Source organism: Panthera tigris, chromosome B1 (assembly GCF_018350195.1).
Source record: "Panthera tigris isolate Pti1 chromosome B1, P.tigris_Pti1_mat1.1, whole genome shotgun sequence".
NCBI lineage: Eukaryota > Metazoa > Chordata > Mammalia > Carnivora > Felidae > Panthera > Panthera tigris.
The window spans coordinates 36,180,943-36,201,541 of NC_056663.1; the positions used below are offsets into that span (position 1 = coordinate 36,180,943).

A 20,599-nucleotide genomic window follows, 5' to 3' on the forward strand; every position below is an offset into this window, starting at 1 on the left:
GCAAGTGTGTGAATGTCTCTGTGCATGTGCACATTGGACTCTGTGAGTATAAGGATGAGTGTGTTGCTTGTGTGTGTGTGCATGTGTGTGTTGGGGATGGAAGAAAAGGGAGGGGCTGTGTGAGCATGTGCATGTGGGAGTCAGTGGTTGTAGGGATGAGTGTGGGGTGTGTGTGTGTGTGTGTGTATGTGTGTGTGTGTGTTGGGGATGGAGGAGAAAAGAGGAGGTGTGTGAGCATTTGCACATGGGAGTCTGTGAGTCTAGAGATGAGTGTGTTGTGTGTGTGTGTGTGTGTGTGTGTGTGTTGGGGATGGAAAGAAGGGAGGGGCTTTGTGAGCATGTGCACATGGGAGTCTGTGAGTGTAGGGATGAGTGTGTTGCTTGTGAGTGTGTGTTGGGGATGGAGGAGAAGGGAGGAGGTATGTGAGCATGTGCATGTGGGAGTCTGTGAGTGTAGGGATGAGTGGTGTGTGTGTGTGTGTGTGTGTGTGTGTGTGTTGGGGAGGAGAAGGGAGGGGCTGTGTGAGCATGGGAGGAAGATCTACAGGAGCTCGAGTCTGTACATTATTGTATAGAACCTTGACTCGTTTAAAGCCCACCCATAGTTATGGGGGACACTTCCCCTCCCGACCCCACTTCACTATCACCCCCATTAACCCTTTCCCCTCCTCCTTTCCCCCCACTCTAATGCTATGGTGGAACTGACTCCCAGACCTATCCCTGGTCAACATCCCCACCCCCAGACTTCTCACATCCTGCCAGGAGGAAAGGCTTTTCTGTAAAGGAGTCTTTACATCCTTCTGACACATAATAACTCTGGGAAACAAGACTGGGTGAAGTCCCTTGTCAGCAAAGGACTCAGCTCTCTCAGGCCCTGGCCCTGTCTGAGATCTCATGGGGTTTATGACCTTGAGTCAGCGACACTGCCCTTTGGCCCTCCCCCTGCCTGGGACAGAGTCACTGGTGACCATGAAGAGTCTTGGAGGGACACTTTGGTTTGTCTCTTCATTCCATGGTGAAGAGCCAGCTGACCTTGGTCCAAACTCCTGGAATGGACTTAGGGTTCTCCCTTATTGGTCCCCAACCAACTTTGGGTCCCTTTGTATCACCCCTCCCCTAGGGTAACAACCTGCTCCAGTCAGGCTGACCGACACCCAAGCCCTCTAACACTCTGCATCTTCTCTTGCCTGCATGATTTTGATTTTTCAGTTCTCTTCTGGGAAGACTGCCTTCCAAAAGGTAGCTTAACTTCAAAGTTCAGCTAAAATGCCACCTCTTCCAGAAAGCCTTCCTGCACCACTGCCGATGAGTGCTGATTTTGCCCACCATGGTGAGGGGAGCATGGGGACTGGAATCCAACCTCGAAATCCTCCCCCCATCTTTTGAAACGTGTGCTTCCTGCACTGGGCCTCTGACTTGCCTCTCTGCTTGGTTTTATTGTTTGAGATTTAAAAATTCAGATTAATCTTCTCAGTTGGTCCCTCTGTGCTGATTTTGCCCAATTGTTTTTTTTTAAAGCCATACTTTGTTTTTACTGCTTTTAAGGCTGTCTTTTCATTGGAGTCGTGTTTTAATGCTTATTATTTCTCATTGATTTTACTTTCTTGTTTAGTGTTAACTATGAAAGAAGGGGTAGAAAATGTCAGGTGGAGGGGAGGTGGGCGCTGGTGCCCTGGGGACTCAGGTGCAGCTGGGCCCGGTGAAGGCAGTGGGGCTGGGAGCAGGGCGGAGCCAGCCTCAGTCCCAGCTGCACCCCTTAGCTGCTTACGATTTCTCCCAACATGCAAACAGAGATAAAACCCAGCACACTGCGTTGCTGTGAGAATGAACTGGGGGGTGCCTGTAGGGCACCCAGCACAGTGCTTGGGCTACATCAGGCACTCACAAAATGAGCAAAAACTCCTCTTCATTTTCATTTCCCAAGCAGAGTCCTGAACTGGCCTTTAAGGAGGCCCTGCTCCTCTGTGAAAGGGCTGCCACTAGCTCTTTCTGTGAATTAGTGAGGATGGCCCTCTGGGCAGACCAGGGCACACTGCTGGGTGGCAAGCAGAGCTTGGCTGGGCAGGGCACTGACTGTACAGCTGTGGGTGGAGACCTCACAGTGACGCAGAAGACAGCCAGCCCCATAGTTAACACTCTCTTTTCCTCCAGCCGAGCTGATGAGCATATGAGCCTTGAAGCCAGCCTCAAAGACAGTTGTCAGGCAAAGGTGTTTGTGTGCAGAATCTTTGGGATGGGGGCAGGACATACACCACTCTATTTTTCTGTGTACCTACCTGTGAATGCAAGCTCCTTGAGGTGGGGAACTCCCACTTACTTCTTTATATTTCTCTCCATCATCTATTTTCTAGCATATTGGAGGTGCACAATGAACGTTTGTCTAATGGGCATGAGCCTGAGGGGACCCAGGGAAGCCGAGAAGGGAAGGAAAAATGGCCCATGAAGCCTTCGCCTTTCTGTCTGCAGCCTGTGAGGGGTGGGGCACACCAGCTCATTGTTCTCCTTCAGTCTCAAGGTCACGGGCTGTTATGTGGCCTAATTCACTGCAACAGAATTTCTGTCCCAATTGCTAGTGTTCCCTTGCACTCTGACAGACCTGCAGGTGCAGCACATGGTCCCTCTTGCTATGTACTTTGATACCCTAGTGTCCTGTGGGAAGTTAGGTTCTCCTGCCGAAACAAAACACTGACTTCATCTCATTATTATTCTCTGCTTCAGTGAGCCTTCACTGAGGGCTTACTCAGTGCCAAGAACCCCTCTGGGACAGAGGATTAGAGGACACAGACCTGATCTCAGGGAGCTGACATTTAACACATCAGTTGTGGCCTCAGTTACCTGTGTGGTCACAGTTCGCAGGGACTCAAGTCATAGGTTTTGGGAGCAGAAGCAGGGTGTGGTATGGCTAAGTTTGGCAAGGCATAGTGGGGGGACAAGGGCTGTGGGACTGACAAGAGGGTGGTAGGCTAATCCTTCTTAGTCATGCCCATAGGGTTGTCCATGTCCAGCTTCCATTCAGCTACCTGAATGATTTTCTAAAATGTACATCTGACCACCTCAGCCTCCTACTCTAGCAGCCATTCTAGTGGCCCCTCTCTCATCTACATACATTCCAAATATATATTAGCAAGACCTGAAGATCCTATTCACCTCACCTCTCTGAACCCCAGGCCTCACAATGCACACCTGCTTGGGACTCCCCCGATCATCACCTGTGATTGAATTCCTTACACCTTTGCTTGGGCATTTCCCTCTGTTTGAAATACTCTTGTTTACATCCCTTGTCCCTTGGTTTATTCCTTCTCATTGTTTAGGGCTAATTTAGTGTGTCACCTCCAGGTAGCCTTCCTTGCTCCCTCAGGCAGCATTAGAGACACAGTAATCTCCTGGGGATCTTGCTAAGACCCTGCTTCTGATTCAGTGTGTCTGGAATGGGGCCAAAGATTTGCATTTTCTCACAAGCTCCCAGGTGATACTAAGCCAGGACTGCACTTCAAATAACAAAGCTGTCTAGTCTCCTTACTGGGTCTGGTTCAATTTCAAACATCTGGCACAGGACCACTTACCCTGGTGGGTGTCAAGGGCTGCTTTGAGAATCAGATAAATACTTTGGACACTCCTCCGCAAAATGCATGTACACAAATAGTTTTGCATATATCTTCAGAGATTATATTGCACATCCAGGTTGGCAATCCCTCCCCCAGGGCCATCACATAATGCAATGGTTACATGCACAGCCCAAATGGTTACATACGCAGCCCTTGTGTTCAGAAGCCAGCTTTGCCACTTAGCTAGGTGCCCTTTCCAAGCCTTAGTTTCCTCACTAGAAAAGTCACTTAAACATTTAGAACAAGATGATGCTAATGGCAACTTTCTCATAGGGCTATTGTGAGGATTAAATGAGAAGGCAAGTGCTCAACATGGGGTCTGGTAAACTCTTGATAAATCTTCCTCTTCTTCTTCTCCTTCTAATTAATAATTGATGTGCACGGAGAAGAGCTGCAGTCAGAGGAACTGGGCACCCCAAGGGGCACTCCCTTCTTCCTGACGCCTCTCAGAGGGAGCTGGGGACAGAGTGGGCTGTCCCTATCCTTCACGGGCTGTCCCTACCTATCCTTCAGCGAGGACCTTGAGGCTTCAGGAGCTTGTGTCCCAGGGTCACTCAGCTTCTAAGGAGCAGGTTTTGGAGCTCCGCCCCAGAGCTGGTGGTTTTTTCCTGTATTTCCCCGGGTGAAAATAAGCAAACAAATGAAAGCACGAGTCAGTCTTTTTTTTTTTTCCCCGTATAAAGATATTTATTTTTCTACATTTAAGAAAGTGATATTAACTTTAATTTTCATCATTTTCAGCAGTGTAACAAAGCTGCCTGTGAACTTTTCTCAACATATTAGTCGCTTGGGTGGTTAATGATTAGCCATTAATTTTGGTGAAGCTTTCTGAAAAGTGACGGCTCCAAAGAGCCATTTACCTGTTTATTCATACTTTCCACCAAAGACCTATTTTTCTTTACAATAAACCCAATATTAAACATGCAGGCCATTTTACTTACTTTTACAAAGAAACTCTGACCTGTGAAAGCCCCCCTTTTTTTTTCACCCCACTTTCAAAACAATTCATTCATGCATTTTAGAAAGTTATGCAAATGAGCTTCCTTGATTTTAAAGGATTTCTCTGGATTGATTTTGGGATTCTGTATTAATTACCACTACCCAGGCAGAGGGGCTGTCACATAATGGATATATTTAGCAAGAATGACAAGGCTGATAATTATGCACAAGGCGCCTTGGAAAAGGGACTGTTTACTTTGATGTTTAATTTCAGCAGACTTCTTTAGTTTGTTAAACTTAATCAAAAGCAATCAAAATACACTAGTGTGAATTACAGCAAATTAATTTCAAACCAGCGGAAAACATCATGTCTTTCAAATGCGAATTTCGAGCTGGAACTTAGGCATGAACCGTTCAAAGCAAGGAAGGAGTGAGTTGTTGAGTGTGCTCTTAATTCAAGAGCTTGAATTAGGGTCTGGGTGATGACTGGACAGGATTCTGTAAGAAACTGTGCTTTCAGGAAAGATGGAGGCCTAGGGATGACTTTCAGTTTGGGGTTTAAGGCAGTTTCTGAGCTGTTCAAAAACCTAATTCTTGCCTTGCTACTATTATCAGTAAAAAAACATTTTACTTTTGTTTACTCTGTGCCAAGTTCTGTGTGTATCGTTCCTTCCCTTGAACCTTACCATGGCCTTGTTGATGTTTTTGAGGTGGTCCAGAGCCAAGGACCAAGAAAGAATTCTTGAAGACGTCTTTGGTGTAAAAAAATGATTTTATTAAAGCATGGGACAGGACCCATGGACAGGAAGAAGAGCTGCACTGGGGTTGTGAAGAGTGACTGGTTATATACTATGAAGTTGGGGAGGTAAAGTCAAAAGGGGGGGGCCTCCAGAAGGACTTTGATATGCTAAAGAGGACTCCTAAGATAACCTGAGGCCTTGCTATTGTCAAGCTAAAGTTGTTTCCCTCAGGTAAGTCATTAACATTAGAACTGTAGGGGGTTCCTAGAGAAACTTTTTACTCTGCCTGCCTCAAGTATCTGTCAACGGGCTGCAGGTTATAAGAAAATTTGATTTTACCTGCCGTTTCTTTCTTGTCTTTGTTCCCCATATCACTATGGAAGGGTGATGCTTCCAGACTCAGGAAACTGAGTCTATAGGTTTCTGGAGATTAGGCTACTGATAAAATTGCCTTTTTCTTATAATTTACAAAGACATTTGTAATGGAGACCCATGTCCCGTATGACTGTGATCTCTATCAGTTGGCCATTTGTTTTCTTTCCTTTCCTTTGTCCTTGGGCCACCAGGAGTGCCTGAGGAATATTACACACATCACACCTGGGGCGGGGGTTGGGGGTGGTGAGCTAGTTTGCACTTCGTCCTCAGCCTGCCCCTTGATCCCTCATAACCTTGAAGTTGGTGTCTCCAGCAAACAGATGAAGACTGTTCCAGGACTCTCTGAACCAGCCACTCTCTAGATTAATCCTCTGGGGACATGGTGTTTAGTTTCAGCAGACTTCTTTGGTTTGACAACTTAATCAGGAGCAATCAAAATATGCTTATGAACATATAGAAAATTAATTTCAAGCCAATGCAAAAGATTATATTTCCCTACCATGGAGAATCAAATGAGAAAATGGATGTGGAAATATTTTGTAAAATGTGGACTGCTATGCAAATGAACAGTATTAACAGTGACAGAGCAAGTCTAATGAGTATGCAGAGGCCAGTTCTGCAGATGAGGAAGCTATACTCCTCCATCTCGTGAGTCATCATGGGAAGCTGGGTTTTATTTTACGAGATTGGTAATTCAATGGGGCCCACTGAGTCATTCAAACATTGATTCACTGAACATGTTTTCTGAGTTTATCTACCAAGACCAAGCTACAAGGAGAGGGACACAGAGTTTCATAAGATGTCACCTTGACCTCTGGGAGCCCATGAGGTAGTGACAGAGATAAACACATAAATTGTTCATGGTAATCCAAGGATCCATGAATAGGACCCAATAAATGATGACACATGTTTGGCACTATTTTAAGGATGGAAACTTTGCCTTACTTAACCAATGCATCCCCAGTTCTTGGCACACAGATTGGCTACAGAAAGTATGTAATAAATTTCATTGAATGAATGAATTTTAAACAGGTGCTGGATGTCAGAGTGGGTATCCAGAGTAGATGACAGTCAATGGAACTTTGTAAAGTTTTAACTAGTATTTAAGGGTTGGAAGGTTCTGAAGGACACCCCAGGATGAAGGAGCAGTGTGAGGTGCTGCGGTGCCATGTCTCGTTGGATACAGCATTAAATGGGTGTGGCAGGTTGATTGTGACCAGCCTGGGGTGGGCTTGGTTCCCAGGCTGCAGAGGCTGATGTTTATTCTTCAGGTTTTGGAGGGAGTGCTCTACACTGTGAGACAGTCTGTCACTGTCTTGACCAGACTGCCGAGGGTTTGAATCTTGGCTCCACTCTTTGCTAACTGGGTTAATTTGGGCAAGTTACCTAAGCTCTCTCCACTGTGATGTCCTCAAGTGTAAACTGGGGGTGATAATTGTCTTGTTTTGTGAACTGTTGGGTGTAAAGCACGTAGAACCACGCTCTATACACACTGGGTGACCTGAGTGGGTGCTAGCTGTTATTATTAATTGGTGTTTGATGGCCCGGGTGGGAATCTTAGCTTTGCCACTTGTCAGCTATGTGACCTTGACATAGTGGCTGACACTCTCCAATTCTCATTTTCCTCTTTGTTTTCTTGTTAAAGTTTATTTATTTATTAAATTTTTTAAACATTTATTCATTTTTTTAGAGACAGAGAGAGACAGAGTAGTGTTATGCCCAGAATTCGTGATCCCCAAAGACCACCAGGGAGCCGAGTCTGATGCAAAAACAAAAGAACCTTTATTCAAGCTAGCTCGAGCTCAATCCCCTACCTGCACCGACACAGCGGTGAGATACCTGGGAGAGCAAGTTTCAAAAGGACAAAGGTTTTATTGGGGCCTAGGGGCAGTTGGTGAGGTAATGGCTGTGGCCTCAGCCGATTGGCTGGGGAAGGGTCGGAGTCCTGTTAGGCAGGTGAGAGGGAGGTTACTCAAGGGGCGGAGGCGTGGTCAAGGTGAAGGACACAGAACAAGATGGAGTTGGCCGGCTTAGGCCCACCCTTTTATTGTCATGTAGCTTACGGACCCAATCATGGGACCGGCTGCATTTATGGTGACAAGGGGAACGCTCTGGGAACCAAGTGTCCCTGGGGTGGCTCTGGGAGGTCTGATTAAGTATTGTCCCCGAGCTGGTGTCTATGATCTGCCAGGTGATGTTTTGGGGGGCGTGGAGACTCACGGCAGCATGAGCAATGACAAGCAGAGTTAACAGAGTTACCAATATTTAAACTTAGCAAGAAGGTTGAGAATAATAGGGGGTGGCCTGCCAAACATGATCTCGTAGGGAGTAAAACCCAGAGTGTAAGGAGTGTTCCTAACCCGGTAAAGGGCATACAGTAGGAGAGTCACCCAGTCCCCACCAGTCTCCATGGTTAATTTGGTAAGGGTCTCTTTTAGGGTTCTATTCATTCTTTCTACCTGTCCTGAGCTCTGGGGCCTATAAGCACAATGTAATTTCCAGTTTGCCCCCACCGCCTTGGCTACTGCCTGCGTTACCTGCGAGATAAAAGCTGGTCCATTGTCTGATCCTATCGTGGCAGGAAAACCATACCTGGGTAAGATGTCTTCTAGTAGCTTCTTAGCCACTGTCTGAGCCATTTCATGCTTGGTTGGGTATGCCTCCACCCAGCCAGAGAAGGTGTCTATAAATACTAAAAGATATTTATAACTATACTTTCCTGGTTTGACTTCAGTGAAGTCGACTTCCCATTGGGCTCCCAGTCTGGTGCCTCTGAGCCTGGTTCCTTTTTTATTTGATGTGGCTCTCGCGTTGGTGAGTTGGCAGGTCTTGCAGGCAGATACAACTTGCTCTAATATTGAGACTTTGAGCCGGTCTGGCGGCACGAGCTCCTTGTTAGGTGTATACCACCATCCCTTTATCTCCTGGACCATGGGGAGTTTCTTGATCCGCTGTAACTCCTCCTGGGAGTATTTGGGCTGGTCTGGTAAAAGTGGGTCTCCCAAGTCCGGTAGTTGTTAAGCCGTTTTCTAGCTCCCAGCATCAGTGCCTTGGTGAGGGCTATGAGCTCTGCTCACTGGGCTGATGTTCCGGAGGGTAGAGCCTCCGCCCATACGGTGTCCGTTTCAGTGACCACCGCTGCACCCGCATACCTGTGTCCGTCTCGCACAAAGCTGCTGCCATCAGTGAACCAAGTAATCTCAGCATCAGGGAGGGGCCGGTCGGTCAGGTCCGTCCAGAATCCACGTACTTGTTCCAGGATTCCCGAACAGTCATGTAGTGGAGCACCTAGGTCAGGGTCGGGCAGCAGGGTTGCAGGATTGAGGGTTGCACTGGGGTGGAACCGCACTCGTGGAGTGTTGAGTAGGAGGCTCTGGTAATGAGTCATATGTGTATTGCTATCCATCTATCCGGAGGCTGTTTCAGTACCCCTTCAATGGCGTGTGGGGTCCTGATCCAGATCTCCTGTCCTAGGGTCAGTTTGTCTGCATCCTTGACTAGGAGTGCTGTCGCCGCAATAATTCTTAGGCATGGCGGCCAGCCGGCAGCCACTGGGTCTAGTTTCTTGGACAGGTAAGCCACTGGCCGGTTCCAGGGGCCTAAGGCTTGGGTTAGAACCCCTTTTGCTATTCCCTTATGTTCGTCTACAAAGAGGTGGAAGGGCTTTGTACTGTCTGGTAGGCCCAGGGCTGGGGCACTTAGGAGGGCCTTTTTTTAACTGATTAAAGGCAGTTTCTTCTTTTTCAGCCCATTTAAATGTTTTCCCCTCTTTGGTAGCTTCATATAGGGTCCTGGCGATCTCAGCAAAACCTGGAACCCAGAGGCAGCAGTAGCCGGCTGATCCTAGGAATTCCCTCACTTCTCTTTCGGAGGTGGGAGTAGGGATCTTTAGGACAGTTTGTTTTCTGGCATCTGATAACTGCTGCTGTCCACCCTCCAGGATATATCCCAGGTAACTTACCCTCTCCCTGCATATCTGAGCCTTCTTTGCGGATGCCCAGTACCCTAAGGCCCCCAGGGTAGCCAGCAGGTCCTGGGTCCCTCGCTCATAGTCCTTGGCTGTGTCGGCAGCAATCAGGATGTCATCTATGTACTGTAGAAGGGTGAGGCCAGGGTGCTCCCTTCTGTACTCACCCAGGTCCTCGTGTAGTGCCTCGTCGAAGATGGTGGATGAATTTTTGAATCCCTGAGGTAGCCGTGTCCAGGTGAGTTGCCCACTGTAGCCCTCCTCCGGATCATGCCACTCGAAGGCGAACAAGGGTTGGCTCTGGGGTGCCAGTGGCAGACTGAAGAAGGCGTCCTTTAAATCTAGTACAGTATACCAGACCCTGGAGGGCGCCAAGGAGCTTAAGAGAGTATGTGGGTTGGGAACAGGTGGGTGTATGTCCATGACCCTCTTCTTGTACTGGTCGGTAGTCATTTATGTGAGGCTTTTTGACCGGCAGTAAGGGGGTGTTCCAGGAAGACTGGCAAGGAACTAGTACCCCTAAGCTTTGTAGTCTCCGGATGTGTGGCTGGATCCCCTTCTGGGCCTCCTGAGACATGGGGTATTGTTTGATCCTTACCGGACTCTCTCCTGGCTTGAGCTCTACCAGGACCGGGGTCCTGTGAGCAGCTAGTCGTAACCCCCACCCCATCTCTGCCCAAACCGAGGGGAATTCTTGTAGCCATCTGTCTATATTATCCTCTCTCGGGAGCGCCTCCTGGTGGAGGTGGTATTGATCCTCCAGTTTCATGGTCAGGACCTGGATGGGGTGGCCCTTGCCATCGGTGACCTGAGGCCCCCCTTGTCTGAAAGTTATCTGAGCTCCAATCTTGTTCATTAAGTCCTGTCCTAATAGCGGGTAGGGGCATTCTGGTATTACCATAAAGGAGTGGGATACCCGGCCCATCCCCAAATCTACTGTTCTTCGGGTAATCCATGAATACTGGCTCATACCAGTTGCCCCTTGTACCCAGGACTTCTTGCTGGCTATTTTTCCTTGTGGGGTGCGCAGGACCGAATGCTGTGCTCCAGTGTCGACAAGGAAGTCAACAGGGGTCCCCTCCACTTTAAGAGTTACCCTGGGTTCGGGGAGAGGGTCCGAACCCCGACTCCCCTAATCACTTAGTTCATCTAGCTCTAGGACTTTTACTCAATCAGTCTTGCTTCCCTTCCCGTCGGCCTTTTTCAGACACTCTCGGGCCCAATGCCCTATCTCCTCGCAGTATGCGCACTGATCTTTCTGCAGCCTCTGCTTCCCCCCCTTGGTGGTTCCTTTATCTTTTCTTGCATCGTCTGCCAGCTGCTGGAGACAGCGGTCTCGTTCCTCGGGGAAGTCAGCGGTGGTAGCTAGTAGTATTCTGGCCAGGTCTCGAGTCTGCTTACTGCTGACAGCCGCCATGGCGCAAGCCTGCTTGTCCTCAGGAGGCTCCCGGTTATTATATACCTTTTCAGCTACCACCAGTAAGCCCTGCAGACTTTTTTCTCCTAGTCTATCTATTTTCTATAATTTTCTCCTAATGTCTATGGCCAATTGGTTTACAAAGGCCATGATAACAGCTGCCTTGCTTTCTGGAGCCTCTGGATCCATGGGGGTATAGGTATGGAATGCCTCCATGATCCATTCTAAAAAGGCAGCTGGAGATTCATCTTTTCCCTGTTGCACATTTCCTACTTTGGCCAAATTGGTTGGCTTTCTAGCAGCCATTCGGAGACCCCCCATTAGAGTCTGGCGGTAGACCCGGAGACTCTCCTTACCTTCTGCTGTGTTGAAATCCCACTGGGGCCAGGTTAAGGGGAAGGAGGCATCTATCTGATCCTGGTTGGTGGTGGGATTCCTGCCTGCACCCGGAACTAGTTTTCAGGCCCCATTGAGGATTCGTGAACAGGATCTGCAAAAGCTGCCTGCAATTGTCCCACGTGGGCTGATGGGTAAAAAGAACAGAGTCTAATAAATCAATAAGCCCTGCTGGTTTCTTGGAAAACTTAGGATTCTGAGCTTTCCAATTATAGAGGTCACTAGTGGTGAAAGGCCAATAGTGATGGGGCTGATTCCCCTCCGCATCTGGGGGTCCGGTGGCTTGCAGGGGCAGAATAGTGGAGTCGGCTGCGGAGGCGGATTGCTCCCTCTGAGCCCTTTGTCTGGTAAAGGGTGGGCTTCCCACTGGAGCATTTCCACTTCTCGCTCTGGGAACAGTGTCTGCCTGTCTAGGATGGTGTTTTTTGGCATCCTAGAGGGGTTATACAGAGGGAGGAAAAAATAATTCTTCTTCAGTCCCCCCTTGTAGGACAGGGTAGAGGGGTGCTGAAGGCTGGGTAAGACTTTTCTTGTTTTCCTTCTTCTTTGTCCCCTGCAAAGCAAGAATTGGTTTTGGCTCCAGAGGGAGTGAGACTAGGAAGGGCTTAAGCCAAGAGGGTGGGTAGAGGGGTAGTCTGAGTCTGTCCCATAATGTCCATCCAGTAAGTCCACAGAACAAAAGAGAGAAACACAGAAACAGACAAACAGAGGGCCCTTAGAAAGTCTTCCAACTCTATGGAAGCAAACCTGAAAGCTAGCTTAGACCTTTGAGGGGATTCCATGTCCCTCCAAAACTGATGAGGGGATTCTACGTCCCTCTAGAAGGGAGGATCGGAATGCCTTCTGAAACTCCCAGCCCATGGTCCTCCAGTGCGTCCACTTAGACCGCGTCGGGCACTACCAGAATTTCAGAAATGAGCTCACACAGAAAAGATGGAATGAACAGACACTAACCGTGGCCAGTCAGGCTCTCCAGGTCAGGGGTCCCTCGGGGGTCTTGGGGATCCCGGACGAGCCCCCAAATGTTATGCCCAGAATTCGTGATCCCCAAAGACTGCCAGGGAGCCGAGTCTGATGCAAAAGCAAAAGAGCCTTTATTCGAGCTAGCTCGAGCTCAATCCCCTACCTGCACTGACGCAGCGGTGAGATACCAGGGGAGAGAGAGCGAGTTTCAAAAGGACAAAGGTTTTACTGGGGCCTAGGGGCAGTTAGTGAGGTAATTGCTGTGGCCTCAGCCGATTGGCTGGGGAAGGGTTGGAGTCCTGTTAGGCAGGTGAGCGGGAGGTTACTCAAGGGGAGGAGGCGTGGTCAAAGTGAAGGACACAGAACAAGATGGAGTTGGCCGGTGTAGGCCCGCCCTTTCAAGTAGCAGGGAGTCATAGAATCTGGAGCAGTCTCCAGGCTCTAAGCTGTCAGCACAGACCCAGATGTGGGGCTGGAACCCATGAACTGTGAGATCATGATCTGAGCTGAAGTCAGATGCTTAACTGACTGAGCCACCCAGGCACCCCAAAAGTTTATTTATTTATTTTTGAGAGAGAGAGAGAAAGAGAGAAAGAGAGAGAGAGAGAGAGAGAGAGAGAGAATCCCAAGCAGGCTCTGTGCGGCCATTGTGGAGCCCAATGTGGGGCTTGAACTCACAAACTGAGATCATGACCTGAGTCAAAGTCAGATGCTTAACCGACTGAGCCGCCCAGGTGCCCCTTCATTTTCTTCTTTGTAAATGGGGTAATAGAAGTGGACCTGCCAGGGGTGAGGGTAAGATAACATGTGCATTTTACATAGTACCTCCTGAGAGCAACTCAGAGCAGACCATGGCCTGGGTCAGGAAGATGCCCCCACAATGAGAAGAAGGTTGGATGAGACATGAGCAGTGGGACCTGCTTAGAGGCCATTGCAGCTGTCAGTATGAGAGACAGTGAGCTAAGCTTCTGTGAAGCCAGAACTGAAGCAGTTCCTGAGGCCACAGTGAGAAAAGGGGAAAATGGATTTGAGAGACTTGCCTGTTGGATGGGGAGGCTCACAGGAGGGAAGAGAAGAGGCCAGTGAGGTCCCCCCTTGACTCCTGGCAGTCTGTGTGCACATGGACTGTGGTGAAGAGCCTGGAGAAGGTTTGGGGATGCACAGAGATTATGAGCTTACTGCTGAAGCAGATGTGTGGTTGGGAGGGCCTCTGAGCAGAGAATGTGTATACTAATCACATTTTGGCAGAGTCTGCATTTTTAGAGAGATGAACTTACCCATGCTATTCTTTTAACAAATTATGGTGAACATCACTAAAGATTAGGGAAATGCAAATCAAAACCACAATGAGCTATCACTTCACACCTGTCAGAATGGCTAGTATTAAAAACACAAGAAACAAGTGTTGGCATAGATGTGGAGAAAAAGGAACCATTGTGCACTGCTGGTGGGAATGCAAACTGGTGCAGCCACTGTGGAAAACAGTATGGAGGTTCCTCAAAAACTTAAAAATAGAACTACCATATGCACTAATAATTCCACTACTGGGTATTTACCCAACAAAAATGGAAACACTAATTTGAAAGATATATGCACCACTATGTTTATAGCAGCATTATTTATAATAGCCAAGATATGGAAGCGACCCAAGTGTTCACTGATAAAGGAATGGATAAAGAAGATGTGGTGTACACACACACACACACACACACCCCAAAATGTTACTCAGCCATGAAAAGAATGAAATCTTGCCATTTGCAACAACATGGATAGATCTAGAGAGTATGATGCTAAGTGAAATAAGTCAGTCAGAGAAAGACAAATACCACATGATTTAATTCATAAGTGGAATTTAAGAAACAAAACAAATGAACAAAGAAAAAGAAAGAAGCAAAAAAGCCGGACTCATAAATATAGAAAATAAACTGGTGTTTGCTAGAGGGGAGGTAAGTGGGGGGATGGGTAAAACAGGTGAAGGGGATTAAGAGTACACTTATCATGATGAGCACTGAGTAATGTATAGAATTGTTGAATCACTATATCATATACCTGAAACTAATATAACATTACATGCTAACTACACTGGGATTTAAAAATTATGGCAAAATATACATAACATAAAATTTACTAACCATTTTAAAGCAGACAGTTCAGTGCATTAAGCACATCCACATTGTTGTGCAACCATCAGCATCAGCCCTCTCCAGAACTTTCCATCTTCCCAAACTGAAACTCTGTACCCATTGAACACTAACTCCCCATTCTTCCACCTCCCAGCTCCTGGCATCTCCCGTTCTACTTTCTGTCTCTATGAATTTGACTGCTCTAGGAGCCTCATGTAAATGAAGTCCTAGAATATTTGTCCTTTTGTGACTGGTTTATTTCACTTAGCCTATGTCTTCAAGGATCATCCATATTGTAGCATGTGTTCAAATCTCCTCCCTTCTAAAGGTTGAATAATATTCTATTGTATACATCAACCACATTTTGTTTATCTACTCATCTGTCAATGGATATTTGGGTGGCTTCCACCTTTTGGTTACTGTTGCTATGAACATGGGCATACAAATACCTACTCATATCCTTGCCTTCAGTTCTTTTGTGTATATATTTAGAAATGGAATTGCTGGATCACATTGTAAATACATGTTTAATTTTTTTAAAAACCACTATTTGGTTTTTCATAGCAGTTACATCATTTTGCATTCCAACCAGCAATGCACAAGGGTTTGATTTCTCCACATCCTCACCAAGATGTTACTTGTTATATTTTGTTTTGTTTTTCTCACTAAACTTTTGTTTTAATGGGGCTCAAAAATCTGTGACAGATTTTTGGTCAAGTTGTTTCCATTAAAAAGTACTGATTTAAAAAACTAATAAATTGCCACACACACACACACACACACACACACCATTCTCCTTTTCTTCTGAAGGTTTTAGATGCATTGTTATCATTAACCAGTCTTTTACTATTAAACTTAAGTGGTCAATTGACACAAATAGTTCTGAGACCATTCTTTTACCACTGATTAAAACTGAGGAAGCAGGTATTGGGAATAATACTCATTTAGGTTTCTGAGCTTTCTAGTGACCTTGCCAGCTTCAGCTGCCTTTTTGTCCACTGCTTTGATGACACCTACAGCAACCGTCTGTCTCATGTCATGAACAGCAAAATGGCTCAGAGGAGGATAGTCAGAGAAGCTCTCAACACACATGGGCTTGCCAAGAACCATATCAATGATGGCAGCACCACCAGATTTCAAGGACTTGTGGCCATCTTCCAGCTTCTTCGCAGGGTGATGATCAATCTCCTTCAGCTCAGCAAATTTGTGAGCAGTGTGAATATAGGTGCATATCCAGCACTGATTTCGCCTGGATAGTTCAGGATAATCACCTGAGCTGTGAAGCCAGCTGCTTCTATTGGTGGGTCATTTTTGCTGTTACCAGCCACAGTACCAAGACAAACATTTTTGACAGACACGTTGTTGACCTTGAAGCCTACACTGTACCAGGAAGAGCTTAAAGCCTCGTGGTGCACTTCAACAAACTTTACTTTAGTTGTAACACTGACTAAAGCAAAGGTGGCCACCATGGGTTTGAGAATACCAGTCTCCACTTGGCCCCCAGGGACAGTACCAATATCACCAATTTTATGGACATCCTGGAGGGGCAAAGTCTCCTCAGTTGGACGAGTTGGTGGCAGGATGCAATCCAGAGCTTCAAGCAGTGTGGTTCCACCGGTATTTCCATTTTTATGGGGGACTTTCCATCCCTTGAACCAGGGCAAGTCAGCATTTGGCATATTGTCACCATTCCAACCAAAAAGTGGCACAAGTGCTACTATGTTGGGGTTGTAGCCAATTTTCCTAATGTAGGTGCTGACTTCCTTAACGATTTCCTCGTATCTTTTATGGCTGTATGGTGGCTCAGTGGAATCCATTTTGTTAACACCAAAAATTAGTTTCACACTCATGTGTAAGCCAGAAAGGCATGCTTACAGGTCTGCCCCTATGTGGAGACACATGCTTCAAATTCACACCAGCAGCAACAGGACAGCATGGTCAGCCTGAGATGTGCCTGTAATCATGTTTTTGATAAAGTCTCCGTGTCTTCCGGGCATCAGTGATGGTCACATAAAACCTGCTGGTCTTGAATCTCCACAGGGCAATATCAATGGTAACACCACGTTCATGTGCAGCTTTCAAGACCCAGGCATACTTGAAGGAGTCTTTCCCATGTCAGCAGCCTCATTCTCAAAATTTTCAGTAGTTCTTTTGTCAATCCCACCACATTCATAGATCACATAGCCAGTAGTGGTAGACTTGCCCGAATCTACATGTCCAATGATGGGGAAGTTGATAGGAGTTTTTACCTTTCTCATTTTGATTTACTTTTAGTGGTGGTTTTCATGACACCTGTGTTCTTGCGGCCAATTATTTATGAAAAAAAAACGGTTTCGTTTTGTTTTTAATAATAGCCATCCAAATGGTGTGAAGTGATTTCTCATTGGTTTTGATTTAAATTTCTCTAATGATTAGTGGTGTTGAGAATCCTTCCTTGTACTTATGGGCTATTTGTATATCTTCTTTGGAGAAATGTCTGTTTGAGTCCTTTGTCCATGTTTTGAATTGGGTTGTTTGTTTTTTGTTGTTGAGGTGTAGGAGTTCTTTATATATTCTGTACATTAGTCCCTTATCTGGTAAGTAATTTGCAAATATTATCTCCCATTCTGTGGGTTGCCCTTTTACTCTCTTAATAGTGCCCTTTGATAACATTACATTTCTTTGGTTTGAGGAAAGCTAAATTAAAACTTGTTGCCAATGTTTTTGTGTCATATGTTACTTCTTGTACCATGTTACTTCTTGTATCATGTAAGAAAGAGTCAGATTGTTATGCTAAGCTTCTGGGATAATGTTGCAACTGTATGTCTGAGCAAATCTACTTTATTATTCTGTTGGGTTAATTACTAGGCATATGGATGTAAAATGCCAAGCTTTAGATCCTTGTAGCTTCCCTTTTGAATTTTCTTATGTGTGTCAATGATACCATTAATCTTCTGGTTCCTAGGCCTGAAAGTACTCATTCTTGACTCCCTCTCCCTCTCTCTTCATTGGCAACTATAGAAACTGGGAAATTGTTTCCCTTATCCTCCTGGGTAGCTAGACTACATTTCGCAGTCTTCCAGCAGGTGCATGAATGAGCTCTGGCCAAAAAAAACACGGGCAGGGGTATGTTAACTACCTTCTGGGCTGGCAGTAAAAGCTTCTATAAAACTCTTCATGCTGTCTCTATTCCCTCATCTTCCTGCCATATGTGGAGTGGAGACACATCCAGTGGAGGACAATGTGGACTACGTTGGAGCTACAAGGTAGAAGGGACATGGGTCCCTGAATGACTGCATGGATCAAGTCTCCCCATTCACCCACATCATACCATGATGTGAGTGAGAAATAAACCTTTGGTGTTAAGCCATTTAGATTCTGTGGGTTTTGTTACAGTAGCTGGCCTGTAAAGATAGATCCTCCAACCATTCCGAAGTCCTGTCAAGGTTATCTTCATAATGTGTCTTCCTGTCCCCTCCTTCCCACACCTATTTAGACTTAGTCTTGTTGCTGCTCCCCTCACCCCTAAACTACTAGAATGGTTTATTCACTGGATTACCTGGTTCTAATCTTTTCTCCTCTAGTTCACTATTCACATGCACAGAAAATAAATATATCTAAGAAGATAAATGTTTTATATGCTTTTGTTTATAGACCTGTGTTATACAGGGTCTTTCCCCATAGGATGCCTTCTTTCCTCTCCTACCCTCATCCATGGAAGACTAATTGTCCTTCATGCATTCAGGCTTACTTTTTCTTTCATTCTTTCATTGTTTTTTTCTTTTCTTTCTTTTTATCTCTCTTTATCCCTCCCTCCCTCCCTCTTTCTTCTTTCCTTCCTCTCTCTCTGTCTCTTTCTTTCTTTTTAAATCTTCATTCCATCTATTCTTCCTCTTATCTCCTTACCTAAGGCTTAACCATCCTTCAAGTTCAAGTGTTTTCCCTCCTCCAGGAAGCCTTCTGTGAATTCCTGTCTTACTTTCTGTCTCATACCTTTGGTACTAGATATATATTACTCTTTATACATATAGTTCCATGCTTAATGAATGTCTTCAGCCAAACCAGAGATTCTTCACTTTGGGTTCATCAACAGGATATGTGAATCCCTGAAATTATATCCCAAATTCTGTGTATGCACATGTGTGTATTGTGTTGTTTTGAAGCAGGACTGAACTCACTGACTTCACATGTCCCTTGCAGCATTGCAAGTCCATGACTCTGGGCTATCCATTGTCCCTAGAAAACAATTCATGGGAGCAGAAACAGGTATGACTCCTCAGAGGTGAGAAAAGCTTGGGTGAAGCCTCACATAGGAAGCCTTTGTACTCTTTCTCCTTTAAAAGGGACCACTGCCTGCCACCTGCCAGGAAGAGGGGTCAGGAACTCCTGCCATGGAGTGACTCCTGTCCCTCACACAGCCTCATACTGGCCTTGTTCCTTTCAGTTCACACAAGGCAGGTGGTTTGTGGAGTTGACCAGAATAGGCCAGGGTCTCTCTGGCTTACTTTACCCACCTTAGAGCTCAGGGGTGGGAGGGCTAGTTCTTGTCAGATGCTGGGGCAGGGGAAGACCTCCCCTGTCCTGGTCATTTCCCTGAGATAATTCCATGCTAGCCAGCAGCCTGTCTTTCCATGGGTTCATCTCCATACTTGTAAGATTTGTCTCCTGTCTAAGATCCCATGTTCTAGGCCTGGTGGCCTTTGACGCTCACCCTTCCCGAGGTAGCCCTGGCACAGCCCCCCGGATCTGTCTCCTCTGCAGTTCTTACTGTTTGCTCAGCATCCAATCCTGGCAGCCAGCAGAGCGCCTCACTAGCTTTCCCTCTACAGCTCTTTGAATGTTTAATACATTCTTAATTAAAAGCTGGGCACCTCATCTATTTCTGTCAATTGCTTCTCTGTCGTGAAGAAAAGAGGCCTACAGGAGGTAAATGTCAGCCCTGCACCCCGCCCTCATTTAACACTCACAACTACACACCTGTATGTGTGTGTGTGCATGCATGCGCATGCACACACACACACACAGAGCAATAGGACTCGGTACTCTATTTACATAATACTATTGACATTTTGAGGCTAAAATTATGTATGCTACTTTAATTTGCTGTTAAATTAAATTATGAATGTTTGGAACGTAGTAATTTCTTTTGTTCTATGAACAGATTGTTTTATATATCTGCCTATATTACCAAGTTATTAATTTAATGATTTCATAATAGCAGCTCATTCCTCTGGGTAACATAAAGGCTGAAGTGCATGCTCCATACAGCACAGGCAGACGCTGCTTGCCCTACATGAATTGAAGGTTTTAGGAATAAAGATATTAGTTTTGGCAGAATGTTTAAGTGTGCATAGGAAAACCGGAGGGATGTGTCAGGTCAGCTCTAGCTTCCCAATCTCGTTTTAAAAAGGCAGGACATGGTCCATTGCCCATGAGACCAAATGAAAAATAATTTTCTTAAATAAAGTCAAGCACCTGGCTGATGGTTGGTGAGTCTGAGAGCTGCTGCCTGCCTGTTCACTCTCGTAGTCCTGGACCCAGTGCAGCTTTTCTTGCAACCTTTCCTCTTGCAGGTCTGTGGAGCTCTTACCCCATCAGCCACCTGGCAATGTGCTGCCATGGCGACAGAGCATTGGCTCGATCATCCTAGTCCTTGCTGGCATCCACCTCTCTTGTGAGCAAAGGGAAAAAGGGCCAGGTGCAGTATGGTGAGGGGAATGAACATGGAGTCTGGATTCTGAGGAGACTTCCTCCATCCCTGGGACTTGCAGCTTGGGCTCTCTGAGCCTCAGTTCCCTACTCAATAAAATGGGGGCACTGAGATCACCTACCCAACCGATTTTGCAGGAGTTGTGTGGTTCAAACAATGAAGAAGATGAAAAAGAGGAAATGTTTTGTAATCAGGAATGGAGAGGGCTCTTTGGGGGCTGCAGTTGTGTGGGATGTGGGCAGGTACCACTAATTACTACACATAATGATAGAGTGACAGTCTTCATAATTTCCCATATAGCCTTGGGGGACTCACTGTTTATTGCTTTCTGGGCTTCAGTTCCTTCGGTTGATATCTGAGATTTGAGCTAGGTGTTTCCAAGGTC

General features: G+C 46.2%; 1 pseudogene; it reads right to left on the reverse strand.

The window, feature by feature from the left end:
• Positions 1-15,431: 15,431 nt before the first annotated feature.
• On the reverse strand, positions 15,432-16,783 carry LOC102970854 (annotated as a pseudogene).
• Between the last annotated feature and the right edge of the window lie 3,816 nt (positions 16,784-20,599).